Below are 13,977 nucleotides of genomic sequence, written 5' to 3'. Positions count from 1 at the left end.
CGTGTGTAATGCGCAAGGTTGTGTGCACTCACCTCCGCGTTCCCCTCGGAGTTCAGGTTGCTAGATGCACACCTTTTAGATACAGTAGTGAAGCACTCCATTCTGAAGTCACGCCAATGTAGATGGTAAATCTGACGTGGGGGGACAATTCCAGTGAGCAGGGCTTATAATTAGATGCAAATGTATTAAGATGATGTTCCTGACATGCGGCGGTGGGAAACGTGGCCTGTCATTGATGGGTGGAGCGGACGATCCAAATTGATTTCACAATGGCGTAAAACCGATTTTAGCTCTTTCTGTGGCTGTGAATTTCATAGCCATACTAAACTTTTATTTTGGCAGATCCTTTCAGGTGGCCACTGGAGATTTATGTAATAAAAGTGTGCGTGCCATTCAGGCATACATTTGTCAGGTATTGACACATTTGTCTGAACAGTAGAGAATATATTGAACTTGGTAGTAATGTGACTGAGCCATTGAATTTTATCATGCTATTGGAATCCACATAATTCAGGGTGCAGTAGATTCTGTGCATCTACAAACATTAACTTTCACTTTCTTAATAGAAAAGGGCACCACTCACTAAACGTTCAGACTCTTTGTGGAAAGATGCAATAAATCCTTTATGCGAATAGTACATGAGAAAGGGGAGCCAATAGATATAGTGTACTTGGATTTGTTAAGATGACGCACCAGGGGTTAATAGCTAAGATGAAGGCTCATGGAGTTGGGGGGTAATATAATAGCATGGATGGAGGATTAGTTAATGGGCAGGAAGCTGAGAGTAAGGGTAAATGTAACATTTTCAAAGTGACAGGCTGTGACTCATGATGTGCCTACTATGACATTGCCACAACTGTTTTGCAATTTGTATAAATTTGAAGACGTGGGCATTGAATTCAGTAGTAATAAGACTACTGAGTCTTATGGGTTTCTTACGAAACTAAATTAAACCTTTATTAATAGAAGAAATGATTTAAAGCACACACATAGATCTATAAATTACTACTATGATAACTTCTAAATCCCCTAATTAATATAACTTCTAGTTACAACAATAAGACACACAGATTTTAAAAGACCCAGGCAAAGAAACACACTACTCTGAACAATTCAATTCCAAGTACATTTTCTTACCTTCAGTTCTTTGTAGACAGCAACTTGAGGCTTAGATGCTGGAGGCTTTTCACATTTGTTTTAGATCTTAGAATGCCTCCCCTTACACAGCCTTCTCTCCTTTATACATATTTCCCCCTTTAAATGCAAATTCCCATTGTTTCACTATGTCTTTGAACTTTACCTCTCTAATTATAAAAAATCTCTCATAGTACCAATTTTACCAGCAATCTTTGGGAAAAATAAACACACTGTTTCTTAACTTCTCCTGGCTCCGTGCAACATTTCACCCCCCGTTTTGAATTCATGCTAGTCTGGTTTATTTAAAAGTACACATGTTCCCTTTACACCTTACATTCTAAATCTTCCCCCATGTTTACCTACTTAACATTTCAAACCTAGCTTATCTTCTGATACATCAAAGCCCTCAGACCAGCTGCCTTTAATTCAATTAATACACAGACCCCACTACTACTCTACAATAACTTCCAATAACATTATGAAAATTATTATATCTTTCTGAGAGTGACACAAGAATCAGTGCTAAGGCCTCAACTATTTACAATCTATATCAATGACTTAGATGAAGAGGCCGAGAGTAATGCTTCCAAGCTTGCTGATAATACAAAGCTAGATGGAAATGCAAGCTGTGAGAAAGACACAAGGAGGCTGTAAAGTGATATGGACAGGTTAAGTGAGTGGGTAAGGGATATGGGAGCAGTTGGAAAAGTAGAGTTGAAACCGAAGATTAGCCATGATGGTATTAAATATGCTCGAGGGGCACTCCTGTTCCTATTTCTTATGTTCCTACAGTCTTAGTTGCTGGAAATTGCTACAATGTATTCAAGCTCAGGAATCTGACCTGAACTCTTTTAAGGAAGATAATCATTTGAACAAATGACTTATTGGTGATCAATTATTGCCATTATAATGGTCTGAATTTTACCCTTGGCGGGCAGGCACATTCAGCAGGCCCGCAACCAGTTGGGAAACGGGCCACTGCCCGCAATTGGCCCCCGACCACTATTTCACACCGGCTGGCCAAATAAGGCCCGCCCATCATGAAAAGCATCCTCCCAATGGTCAGGAAAGGGCAGGCAGGGGCAGGGTCAGGGGCCTGTCAGCTGCCAGGTCCAATGGTGACCTGGCAGCCGATTTTAAAAGCAGCACAGGCAGCTCATTGAAGGCTGCCAGGGAAGAATGTATTTTCTGCGTTGTGAACACTGAAGTTATGATATCAAGTGGTGCAGCTGGAGACGCCAGGTGAGAGGACAGGTCAGGTGGGCATTTGGCCCCCCCGGTTTTCGGAAGAGAGCCTCGCGGTCCTCCTGGAGGAGGTGGCTGCCAGGAGGGGCACCCTTGTCCCCAGAAATGGAAGGAGGAGGCCACCACACCTAACAAAAAGAGCTTGGAAGGAGGTGGCAGCACAGGTCAGCAGCCACAACGTTGTGCAGTGCACGTGGTGCAGTGCCACAAAAAGTTTAATGACCTACTGCGCTTGGGAAGGGTGAATACCATGTTGGCATGGATCAGTGTGTTGAAGTGTTAAGGTCTGGCTGTAACACCATGGAGCTCAGGGGTGTTAGAGTCTGAGAGCCAACTGTCAGTGACACTGGAGCTGGCCATGGGGGTGAGCCCTGGCTGCTTGGAATGAGTGCCTTGTGCCTCGAGGGCCTCAACTCGAGTGTGCACTGCAAGGTGTTCCTCAGGCGGGGTTGGCCAGGCTGCATTGGTGCTGCAGGTAGAGAGTGGACTATCCATACTCCTCTGTCCTTTCAGGAGAAGATGAGCCATAACAACATTGAGAGGCTGCAGACAGGCAGAGGCCCCCCCCCCCAAACTTCCTAATCCTATCCAGATTTGAGCAGGACGCCTTGGATCTGGAGAGGCACCATGCACCTCGGTCAACCGGCCACAGAGAAGCTGAGGTGTCAGACGAAGGCAAGAGTGCAATGCACAGAGGTGAGAGTTTCAGATGGTACAAACATTTTTGGGTAGTCTCATCATTGATGGGAGCCTCAAAACGGGATTCCCCATTAATCATTGAAAGATGATGGCACCATGATGCAGATCTCAACTGTCTCACCAGGGTGCCTGGCATGCACAGTGACAGTGTGATGACTTAAACTAATGACATGTTGTTGTTGTTGTTGTACTCCCTTAGATTCGCCAGCACATACTCAATTGTAGGACCCCAAAGAGCCACCCCTGACTCCAGAGGACTGCCAGGTTTCACATGCACCTGTGTCACACCCACTCTCTGAACCAGGCACCAGCGCAGAAACCAGCACCTCAGCAGGCGTTAGATCCTCGGCTAGAATGCTGGAGCACAGCGGTGAGGGCACTTCACACTCTCTTGAAGTGCAGGCAGAGGCAGAGTGTGCCCAGGGCACCAGCAGTCAGAGGACTGCCGGAGACCAGAAGAATGATCAGTCAAAGGCAGATGATGAGCCTCTGAAGTCGTTCATAATGCAGTAGATGCTCAATGTCCAGCGGGATGTGCGGGAGGATCTGGCGGGGATCCATGAGGGTCTGCGTGCTATGGTCTCTGTTGTGGATGAGTCCATGTGGAGCATGAGCACTGCGTTGACCCTCATGGCCAAGCGCTTAGCCTCCTCAATTGACAGAGTGGCAACTCTCATGGAGAGGCAGCTCCAGGGACAGAATCAGGGGTTTCGGGGGTTGTGCTTGGACCTGCAAGCCCTCACACAGGCACTGACCTCAGGTGGTCAGTGCCAGTGTGAGAGATGGATGGGGCACCCAGTATCCCAGCTAGGTGCCCATCCATCAGTTGTGAGCAGAGAGGTCTGGAACGACGTCATGTTGGCGCACAAGCTGCTTGTCATCTCTGCGGGCTCCTCTCAGGGTGCTCTGGATGACAGCAGCAGCTCCTCCACCCCTCTGCCAGTTAATGTGGCATCTGATGAGGTTGTGATGACTGGGGAGATGCCAGCCGTGGCATTGGCCGCTCCCTCCCAGGCGGGGCCAGCACAGGCTCCACTGGCCAGAGGACAACTGCCAAGGTCATCAGGGCTAAGAAGACACCAGAGTCAGCAGGCTGTCTCCAATGCTGCTGCCAGCGAGGGGTGCGGGTGCCAAGACATAGCACTCGCAAACGTAAGTTTAAGGTCCCATGAGCACAAGAGGGACTGTTCATGGGTGATCTTCTGTTATGTAATGTTTTGTTTACATTTCCTGGTCTAGGCATTAAGACCAGAGATTTTTGGATTGTCAAAATGAGATAAATTTTGTTTTGTCCTAATGGCCTGAGTATCCTTCACCTGGGTATTTTTTTTGGTGCAGGGCATGCCAATATGCAATGTTGGATGTGAGTGGCTTTAAACTTTATTGCACAGGCATTGAGTGGACTTTGGGTTCAAATGAAAGGGTCATTGCAGACGTTCGGGATTTGGTGGCAGCCCCAGCGTGAGGTGGAAGCAGATCTTTGGCAGCTTAGCTGAAGGAGCGTTGGATCAAGGTGTCCCTGATGTACTTGCCTCCCTGAAAGAAACAGAGATCTGCCTTCATGCCCTCAACATTCTCCTCACCTTACTCCTCTTCTGACTCACTACTGGATTCATCTTCTGTGGCCTGTGGAGCTGCCTCAAGGTCCTATTCCTCCAATGGATCCCCCCTTGCCTGTGCCAGATTGTTGAGAGTGCAGCATCAACCATTGTCAGTGACACTTGCTCTAGGGGGACATTGTCGTTCTCCCCCTGAATGGTCCAGGCATCGGAAACGCATCTTCAGAAGACCTATGATCCTCTCTGTCACCGCCCTTGTGGAGGAATGACTCCTATTATAACGCTGCTCTGCATCTGTTCTTTGGTGGCGGAGAGGCGTTATGAGCCACCTTTTCAAGGGATAGCCATTGTTCCCCAGCAGCCATCCATCCAGTTGGGCTGGAGCACTGAATAGCCTTGGCACCTGTGTGTCTGAGGATATAAGTGTCATGGGAGCTGCCAGGATACCGTGCACAGACTTGCAGAATCTGCGTCCTGTGGTCACACACTATTTGGATGTTCATTGAGTGGAAGCCCTTCATGTTGATGAAGGCACCCGGCTGACCCGCTGGCACCTTGACGGCCACATGTGCAGTCATTGCATTCTGAATGTGGGGGAACCCAGCAATCGCTGTAAACTCTCTGGCTCACTCAGCCTGGCTGGCCTCGTCCATATGGAAATGAATAAATGTCAGTACCCGCCTGAACAGAGATTCTGTCACCAGCTTGATGCAACTGTGGACAGCTGATTGGGACATTCCACAAAGATCCCCCACTGACCCCTGGAAAGGGCCAGAGGCATAAAAGCTGAGGGCCATTGGCATGGGATGTCCACCCACACAGTTGGAGGTGATCATCTGACAAATGGAGGTCACAGTCTCCCTGGAGAGACGGAACCTCCTTCGGCATTGTACCTCGGACATATTGCCAACGACCTGAAGATTGCGCACACGTGTGGGATGATGGCAGGAAGCTCACCCGACGTCTCCTCGCACTATTTTATGCCCGATCAGGTTGGGCAAGCGCCTGCCCGCGAGGCATAAAATTCTGCCCCATGTTTTATTTATTTATTCATTCATGGGATGTGGGCGTCGCTAGCTAGGCCAGCATTTATTACCCATCCCTGGTTGTCCTTGAAAAGGTGGTGGTAAGCTGCCTTCTTGAACTGCTGCAGTCCATGTGGTGTAGGTATACCCACAGTGCTGTTAGGAAGGGAGTTCCTGGATTTTGACAGTGAAGGAATGGTGATATATTTCCAAGTCAGGATGGTGAGTGGCTTAGAGGGGAACTTCCAGGTGCTGGTGTTTCCATGCATCTGCTGCCCTTGTCCTTTCAGATGGGAGTGGTCATGGGTTTGGAAGGTGCTGTCTAAGAAGGCATGCTGAGTTCCTGCAGTGTACCTTGTCGATGGTATACACTGCTGCCACTGTGCGTAGGTGATAGAGGGAGTGAATGTTTATGGATGGGGTGCCAATCAAGTGGGCTGCTTTGTCCTGGATGGTGTTGAGCTTCTTGGTGTTGTTGGAGCTGCACTCATCCAGGCAAGTGGAGAATATTCCATCACACTCCTGACTTGTGCCTTGTAGATGGTGGACAGGCTTTGAGAAGTCAGGAGGTGAGTTACTCTCCACAGGATTCCTAGCCTCTGGCCTGCTCTTGTAGCTGCAGTACTTTTATGGCTGGTCCAGTTCAGTTTCTGGTCAACGATAACCCCCAGGATGTTGATAGTGGGGGTTTCACCAAAGATAATGTCATTGAATGTCAAGGGGCGATGGTTAGATTCTCTCTTGTTGGAGATGGTAATTGCCCGGCACTTGTGTGGCACGAATGTTACTTGCCACTTGTCAGCCCAAACCTGGATATTGTCCAGGTCTTGCTGCATTTGGACACTGATTGCTTCAAAATGAGGGGTCGCGAATGGTGCTGAACATTGTGCAATCATCAGCGAATATCCTCACTTCAGACCCTTATGATGGAAGGAAAGTCATTAATGAGGCAGATGAAGATGGTTGGGCCTAGGACGCTAACCTGAGGAACTCATGTAGATGTCCTGGGACTGAGATGATTGACCTCCAACAATAACAACCATCTTCCTTTGTGCTACCAATGGAGAGTTTTCCCCTGATTCCCATTGACTCCAGTTTTGCTGGGGCTCCTTGATGCCACATTTGGTCAAATGCTGCCTTGATGTCAAGGGCAGTCACTCATACCGCACCTCTGGAGTTCAGCTCTTTTGTCCGTGTTTGAACCAAGGCTGTAATAAGGAGCTGATTGATCCTGGTGGAACCCAAACTGAGCATCAATGAGCAGGTTATTTCTGAGCAAGTACCACTTGATAACATTGTTGATGACCCCTTCCATCACTTTATTGATGATCAAGAGTAGACTGATGGGCCGGTAATTGGCCAGGTTGGAGTTGTCCTGCTTTTTGTGGGCAGGGCATTCCTGGGCAATTTTCCACATTGCTGGGTAGATGCGAGTGTTGTAGCTGTACTGAACCAACTTGACTAGAGCTGCAGCAAGTTCTGGAGTACAAGCCTTTAGTACTATTGCCGTAATATTGTCAGGGCCTGTAATCTTGCAGTATCCAGTGCCTTAGCTGTTTCTTGATATCACATGGAGTGATCGAATTGGCTGAAGACTGGCATTGCTGATGCTGGGTACCTTCGGAGAGGTCAAGATGAATCATCCACTCAGCACTTTTGCTGAAGATTGTAGCAAATTCTTCAGCCTTATCTTTGCTGGACTTCCCCATCATTGAGGATGGGGATATTTGTGGAGCCTCCTCCTTCAGTGAGTCGTTTAATTGTCCACCATCATTCACGACTGGATGTGGCAGGAATGGAGAGCTTAGACCTAATCTTTGGTTTTGGAATGTAACTCTGGTATTGGGAATTCTTTGATTATTTATTGTTCAACCCAAAAGCTTTGTGCAATTTTTCACTAGATTTACATAGTGTGTTGTGCCTGATGCAAATTCCCTGAAGTAATCCAACAACTATCACAAACTCTGCATTTGCCTTTGATAATTCAAACTTCAAAGTATTTGACCTCTTTAGGATTTGGTCTCAGATATTTTATTTGTGGAATTGTGACCAAGGGCAGAATTTTCACCTCAGTGGGCAGGCGTGCGTCCAACCTGCTCAAGCGTGAAATGACATGTGATGATGTCAGGTGAGCATCCCGACGACAACGTGCAGTCACACGATGGTTCAGTCGGCAGGCACCCGCGGGAATTGGCAGAGTGCCTGCCAACAATTAGAAGTCCTATTAAGGCCATTAAAGTATTAATTAACTTAATTTTTTTTTGCTGCCCATCCAACCTTATGGGTGGCGGGCAGGTGAAAAGGCCAAGTGGCCTTTACACTTTTTAAGAAACCTCATCCGCCGGCTAGGTTTCCAACAGCAAATAAAAATAAAATAAAAAATTTAACATCTCATTCATAACATGTCCCTGCTCATGTGACAGAGCCACATGAGGGGACATGCTTTTTAACATTTAAAAATTCTTTATTTTTGTTTCTCAGAACTCTTCAGCTCCCTAAGGTACCTCTGTGCCTCAGGAAGCTTTTGCACGCATGCACGAAGTTCCCTGCCTGACCCACTCGCCCTCCCCACCGCCCCCCACCCCCACACAGGCAGTGCTGAGCGTTGCAGCATGCGTTTCACGCTGGGCGGGCCTTAATTGGCCCAGCAGCATGAAATTGCAGTCCGGCCCTGATCGCGAGCGGTGGACGGCTTCCCAACTGCCTCTGCCCACCCCTGCCGAGCCCACCCAACAAGGGCAAAATTCTGCCCCAAGAGATGTTACTTTTGAAATGCAGCTTGAATTATGTCCTTATTGAACCTCATTTTTTTCCTGACTTTGATGACATTTTTGATGTATGCATCATGTGTAGCAATCACATCAGTTCCTTTGAATCTGTGCAAGATTTCATGTACTTTTAACTTATGCATTTGATTCAATGATAAGCTTCCAAATGGTGTACATGTGTCTCTCCATTGTCCAAATGAAGTTATTAAACATAGTTAGCTTACTGCGTTCCTCATTAAAATCAACTTATCTGCAATCTGACTTGGCATCAAGAATGGAGAAGACTCATGTATTGACAATTTTATTTGTAATTTCTTCAACTGTTAAATGTTAGCTTAGTAAAGTGTTCCTATATGATTGCTTTGTATAAGTCCTTGTATTTGAAGTATATAAAAATCTAAGCAAGCCAGCATTTATTGCCCATCCCTAATTGTCTTTCAGAAGGTGGTGGGGAGCCATCTTCTTGAACTGCTGTAGTCCAAGTGGCGTAGGTGTACCACAGTGCTTTTTACTGTGCCAATTTGATACAACTGAATGGCATGCTCCACTATTTCAGAGGGCAGTTAACAGTCAGCTACATTGCTGCTGATCTGGAGTCACACGTATGCCTACCGGGTAAGGATTGCAGATTTCCTTCCCCGAAGGACATTAGTGAAACAGATGGGCTTTTGCAACAATCCAGTATTGATCATTATTAATGAGACTTAACATTTTATTCCAGATTTATTAATTAAACTCAAATTCCCCAGCTGCCATGGTGGGATTTGAACTCGTGTCTCTAGAACATTAGTCTAGAACTCTAGATTATTAGTCCAATATGCTACTGTCCCCATGAAGCATTGGAAGTACCCTCCTAGGTGGAACATGTGCCTCTGAGTTTAGCTTCACTTTATAACCTTCCAGCATATAACCATAACCTTCAGTTTTATCATTCTACTATTTCTGAAGTATTGGTAGCCTGGTCTTCCTTAATATTTCTTGTCACCAGACTCAGTATTACATAATGGTTGTAATTTCACCTCCACTGCTTGGACAATAGGCTGGTGAAGTGGATTGCTTACCAGTTATAGAACCCATTCAATTTTAAATTCCAGTAAGATCAATGGAATGAACATTGAGCTGTTTCTATAACAGTTGGATGATCTGCTTTTCCAAGTTCCCAGTCAGGCAATGAAAGTGAACACCACCCCTAAGGTATCTTGTCAAGAGTCACGTTAATGTTACAGTTCACCACTGGCTGTTTCAAAATGTACTCCATTCCTTGACAGGTTACTGCCAGTTTCTTTTTTACATCTTACTTTGTGCTTGACGAACAATACTACTTTAGTAGCTGATGCCTCGAATGATTTGTCCTCGAGTTCTTCCTTGTTTTAGTCCCAATTGTGGCAGTGTTTTGTTCACCAGAACTGAACATGTTGATTTCAGTGTTGGTGACCAATCCAATTATGTTTATCTTCCACTATTCTAACAGAGCGTTCATGTATAATTCATTTGGACATTCTTCCTCGATGATCACTATTTTCTGGATCATTTTCTTTTGGTGTAAGCATCTTTTGTTTAGAAAAGGTGCATTTGTGAAATGTTCATTTCTCCCACACCTGCAGCACTTGCAATTCTCTCTGCCATGTGCCACAATTGTCCAACTACTGACTGTGCTTGAAATGTTAAACGTTTCCATCCGTCTGTTTGATTGGATCTACAGATGCTATGGCTTGTTGCGGTCTCAGTGAATTAATTTGCTTTGATGGTGAGATACCCATCAAACTTTCCCTTTACTTCGTCAGGATTTTAAACGTCATTTATATGTCAGGGTGAATGAAAAGATTCTTTCTTTTATTAACTATGCAATAAATCAAAGTGTTTACTTGTATAATTTCCACTGTCTGCTAATCCTGACATCATAGTATTCCCTAAGCTTTTTACAACTTGGCTATTCTTCAGAAAAAAATAAGCAACTGTAAGAGCAACTGCAAATTCTATCACACTTAGTTTTGCTTGACACTTAAGTCCCATGTTAGAATAGGGTTCCACTTGCAGCTCATAAACCTTTGATTTTCCTGCTGGATGATCCCACTGGCTATTATATTGTTCCTGATTTTCTTCCTTACTGGGAACACTTCAGCATTCCTTTTTTCATTTTCAGTGGATATGCTTGAAGTGCTGACAATATATAAGAGTTTTAGACAGATTAATTACATTTATCAGCATAACAGGAATTTTTGACTTTACTTACAAGATTCAGACAGATTTATCCACTACTGCGACCATCTTCCTCAGACTTTCACCAGTTCAAACCAGTCCAGCTGTACTTTGTGATGGCTTGTCCCTCCACACACTGCCTGTTGAAACCCTTGTGTAACTGGGAACAAGAACCATGATATGCGAAGAGGTACTGGCTGCAAAATTTAGCTCCGTAGTGCTGGTAGTTTAGGCGCGACTGATGCTGGTTTAGTGGGGAAATGTCGCCTGTGCCACTTCTGCCCTCTGCTGGCGAGACCATGCCGAATGCAGTCTTGGTGAGGGTATTAACACAGGCATGCTGGAAGTAGGCATAGTAGGCAGATCATGGCACCAGGCAGCGTCTAACACTAGTTTGCACTTTCCATTTTGGACCTTTCCACTCCAGCTAATAACCCCTCTTCAGCAGCACGAGGGATTCCACACCAACATCATTTGAAGGCATAATTCTCCAACTGGCAGGTCAGTTGCTTCTTATTTTCAACTTGCTTTTTGAGTTTGTGGAAGTGTTGGGTGTTTGAAGGAGTTGGTAACGGTTGGTAAAGTCTGTAGAGAGTGATGCTACAGGCGGGGAAGGCAATGGTGTGACTGCAAGGGCTCTGAACACACCACTTGCTCCCAGTCATGAGTGCCAAAGTAGCAGACCTCGATGGGCTGCAACATCAAAAGATGGAGATGGTGCACAGACTGCAAAGAAGATAAACTGGTCACAGAGGGAGGAAGAGGAGGGGGAGAAGAGCAGGCCTTATTTAGAGTCTTTCAGGAGCACTTCTCCTACCTCTACCTAAGCAAGGGGCAGTGTGTTTGATGGCTGAGATTTACAAAGGAGGTGCCACCTCTTGGAATCAGATCTCCAGTTTCAGAGTTTGGTAAGGACAGCTCTGCCAGTGGCCATGGAAGTGACAGTGGTCCGTAATGACCATTGGGGATCCTTCCAGATAGGAACAAATGACTTAGTTAACATCTCACAATTTAACATCCATTGATGCATTCAGGAAGTGACAGAGGCTTCTGATGCTAAGAGAGGGGACTTTATTCTGTTTTCTACGAATCAAGAGCAACAGGGAGAGCATGCATGTGGCTTTGTCAGGATAACAGGCTTCCTATGGTGCAGAATGCCATCAACTGCGCATACATGGCTTTGTGGGGGTCACATGTAAATGCTGAGATGTACAAAAATGCAAAGGTTACCAATCACTCATTGCATAGTTGGTGTGTGACCAAGCACAGCATATTATGTTTGTGAATGCTTATCATACTGACAGCAGTCATCCTATGCCAGTCTGCAATTCCAGTAATCTTTCAACTACCACATCAAACTAGAGGGTGGTTATTCAGTGACAAGGGTTATCCACATTACACCTGACTCTCCTCCAGAAACAACTGCACATGCTCAGCATTCCTACAATGAGAGCCATGCTGCCACCGAGGAACATCATTGATATGTTGATTGGGACATTGAGGCAACAGTTCCACTGGCTCAACCATTCTAGAGAAGCCCTCCAGTATTCGCCAGAGCAGGTCTCCAACTTGTGGTGCTCTGTTGTAAGTTTCACAAGCTAGCCATCATAAGGGCGCAGCCCTTGCCATCATGGATTCAACAGTCTCAAAAGGCTGGCGGAGGAGGAAGCCACCACATCCACATTCCGGGCACACAGGCCATGAGCATATCACTTGACTCCAGTCCCCATGAATAAAATTCCACTTCCACAATGTTTACCAGTCACACAGCTTATTGACTGTCACAACATCCTTTTTCCCACAGTCCTGAAATTAAAAAAAATCACAAAACTACTATTCCATTGCAACTTTTACAAACAAACATTCAATACCCCACTCATAAAATTAATTTAATTTAGTTTAAAGTTAAGTTCCTTACTGCCTGTCTCACATCTGCCTTTCTTTGGCCTAGTGCTCCCAATGCAGTGCTTTCCAAATGGTTGCAGCATGGTGAGTGGAGGTCTACTGACTTTCACTGGGTGGGACTGCAAATGGCCTTGCAGGATGGCCTCAAGCACCTTTGTGCCTATGAGGCCCAGCTTCGGATTGGACCACCTTGCCACGAGCAACAGCAGTCTGGGCTGGGCTGACAGGCAACAGCTAGGGAGCTAGCAGAGTGACAGTGATGGTAGCATGAATGCTGTCACCTTGAGAGGGGACAACAAGTTTGTGCTTCACAGAACCACTGCACTGTCCTGATGGTGGGAGAGGAGTGTGATGGAAGGGGTGTGATGCCACAGCTATCAGAGTAATCTGTTGGTAGACAGATTGCTGGACTGTTGGGAGACCCTGAAAGCCCTTCGAGCACTGGTATCCACAGCCATGATGCAGCAGTTTGAGCCAGCATAGCACCAAGCTTGACTTCCCCTGCAGCACTCAGATACTGGCTGGCTTCAGCTTGTGCTGCAATAGAAGTTGAGAAATAAGTCATCAGACACTGCATCATGAGTAAATCCATTTGTATTCTCATGGAATTGATCACCAATTCCACGCTGGAAAGGATGAGCTCCTAGATCTGCACAATGCCTGGTGCCAAGTTGAAACTGGGCTCATCCAAACTCTCTGACAATAACTGCAGATTTCTGGCAGGCCTGCCAATGCACCAAGCATTTCTGGGTGCATGCCCATCAGCCATTCGCAGCTGAGAGCTCATATACTGACACTGTGGTACTAATGGGATTTGCAAATAGTGAGTTACTGAGCATGAGTAGGCTGCAGCTAGGCCAGGAGGTAAGGATTGTGCGGGCACCAACTCTCTGGAGGCTGAGATGGCAGATCCATTCTGCTGCAGAGGACTCAGTGGATGACTTTCTTGGGGCAGCGTATAGAAAAAGTCATCCAAGGACCTTGGAGAATGCTCTCTGGCATATCTGCCATTTTTCTAACTTTTTTCCAGTCTTCCACTCTTCTTTGAGCAGTTTCAGCCGCTGCTCTAGCCAAAGTGCACCTCCCCCTTAAGAGGTGTAGTCTGGCTTTAAGTCATACAGGCTAGCTTTAAATGATGCTAGTGGTTCACAAACTGGGTCCCCTTCTGAAGTGTGCAGCATGTTCAGTCCTGAGTTTCACACCACAACCAATATAAGGCAACTCGAAATTTGCATGCTATCTGCATCACATTGAACAGGTATCATGCATTGCAGTCACTGTGCCTGATTTCAGGAGCTATGCAATTTATCCCCTACTAAATCTTTCTCATTCTGCCCCACGGTCTATTTCTGCTAAAGAAAGTTGAATCATCTAATGAAGTAAGTAATATGAATGATACAGAAAAGTGAGAACTTAATGCTTAAAAACTGAACTAGCAAA

The 13,977-nt window shown here is 45.9% G+C and overlaps 1 protein-coding gene and 1 long non-coding RNA gene across 2 annotated transcripts in view; one reads left to right on the top strand and one right to left on the bottom strand.

The window, feature by feature from the left end:
* Nucleotides 1-12,565, bottom strand: part of LOC144694388 (uncharacterized) — a 28,555-nt gene extending 15,990 nt beyond the window's left edge. The window contains exon 1 of the long non-coding RNA XR_013579739.1: nt 10,667-12,565. This is a non-coding gene — a long non-coding RNA (uncharacterized LOC144694388). The remainder of the gene's footprint in view (nt 1-10,666) is intronic.
* LOC144694383 (factor VII-activating protease-like) overlaps nt 1-13,977 on the top strand; it is a 90,746-nt gene that overhangs the window by 62,443 nt on the left and 14,326 nt on the right. The gene's annotated exons all lie outside the window — the stretch shown is intronic.

This window comes from Cetorhinus maximus, chromosome 20 (genome assembly GCF_964194155.1).
Source record: "Cetorhinus maximus chromosome 20, sCetMax3.hap1.1, whole genome shotgun sequence".
In the NCBI taxonomy this organism is placed as follows: domain Eukaryota; kingdom Metazoa; phylum Chordata; class Chondrichthyes; order Lamniformes; family Cetorhinidae; genus Cetorhinus; species Cetorhinus maximus.
The sequence above is the reverse complement of the archived record's forward strand: the minus strand, read 5'-3'. Positions and strand labels throughout refer to the sequence as shown.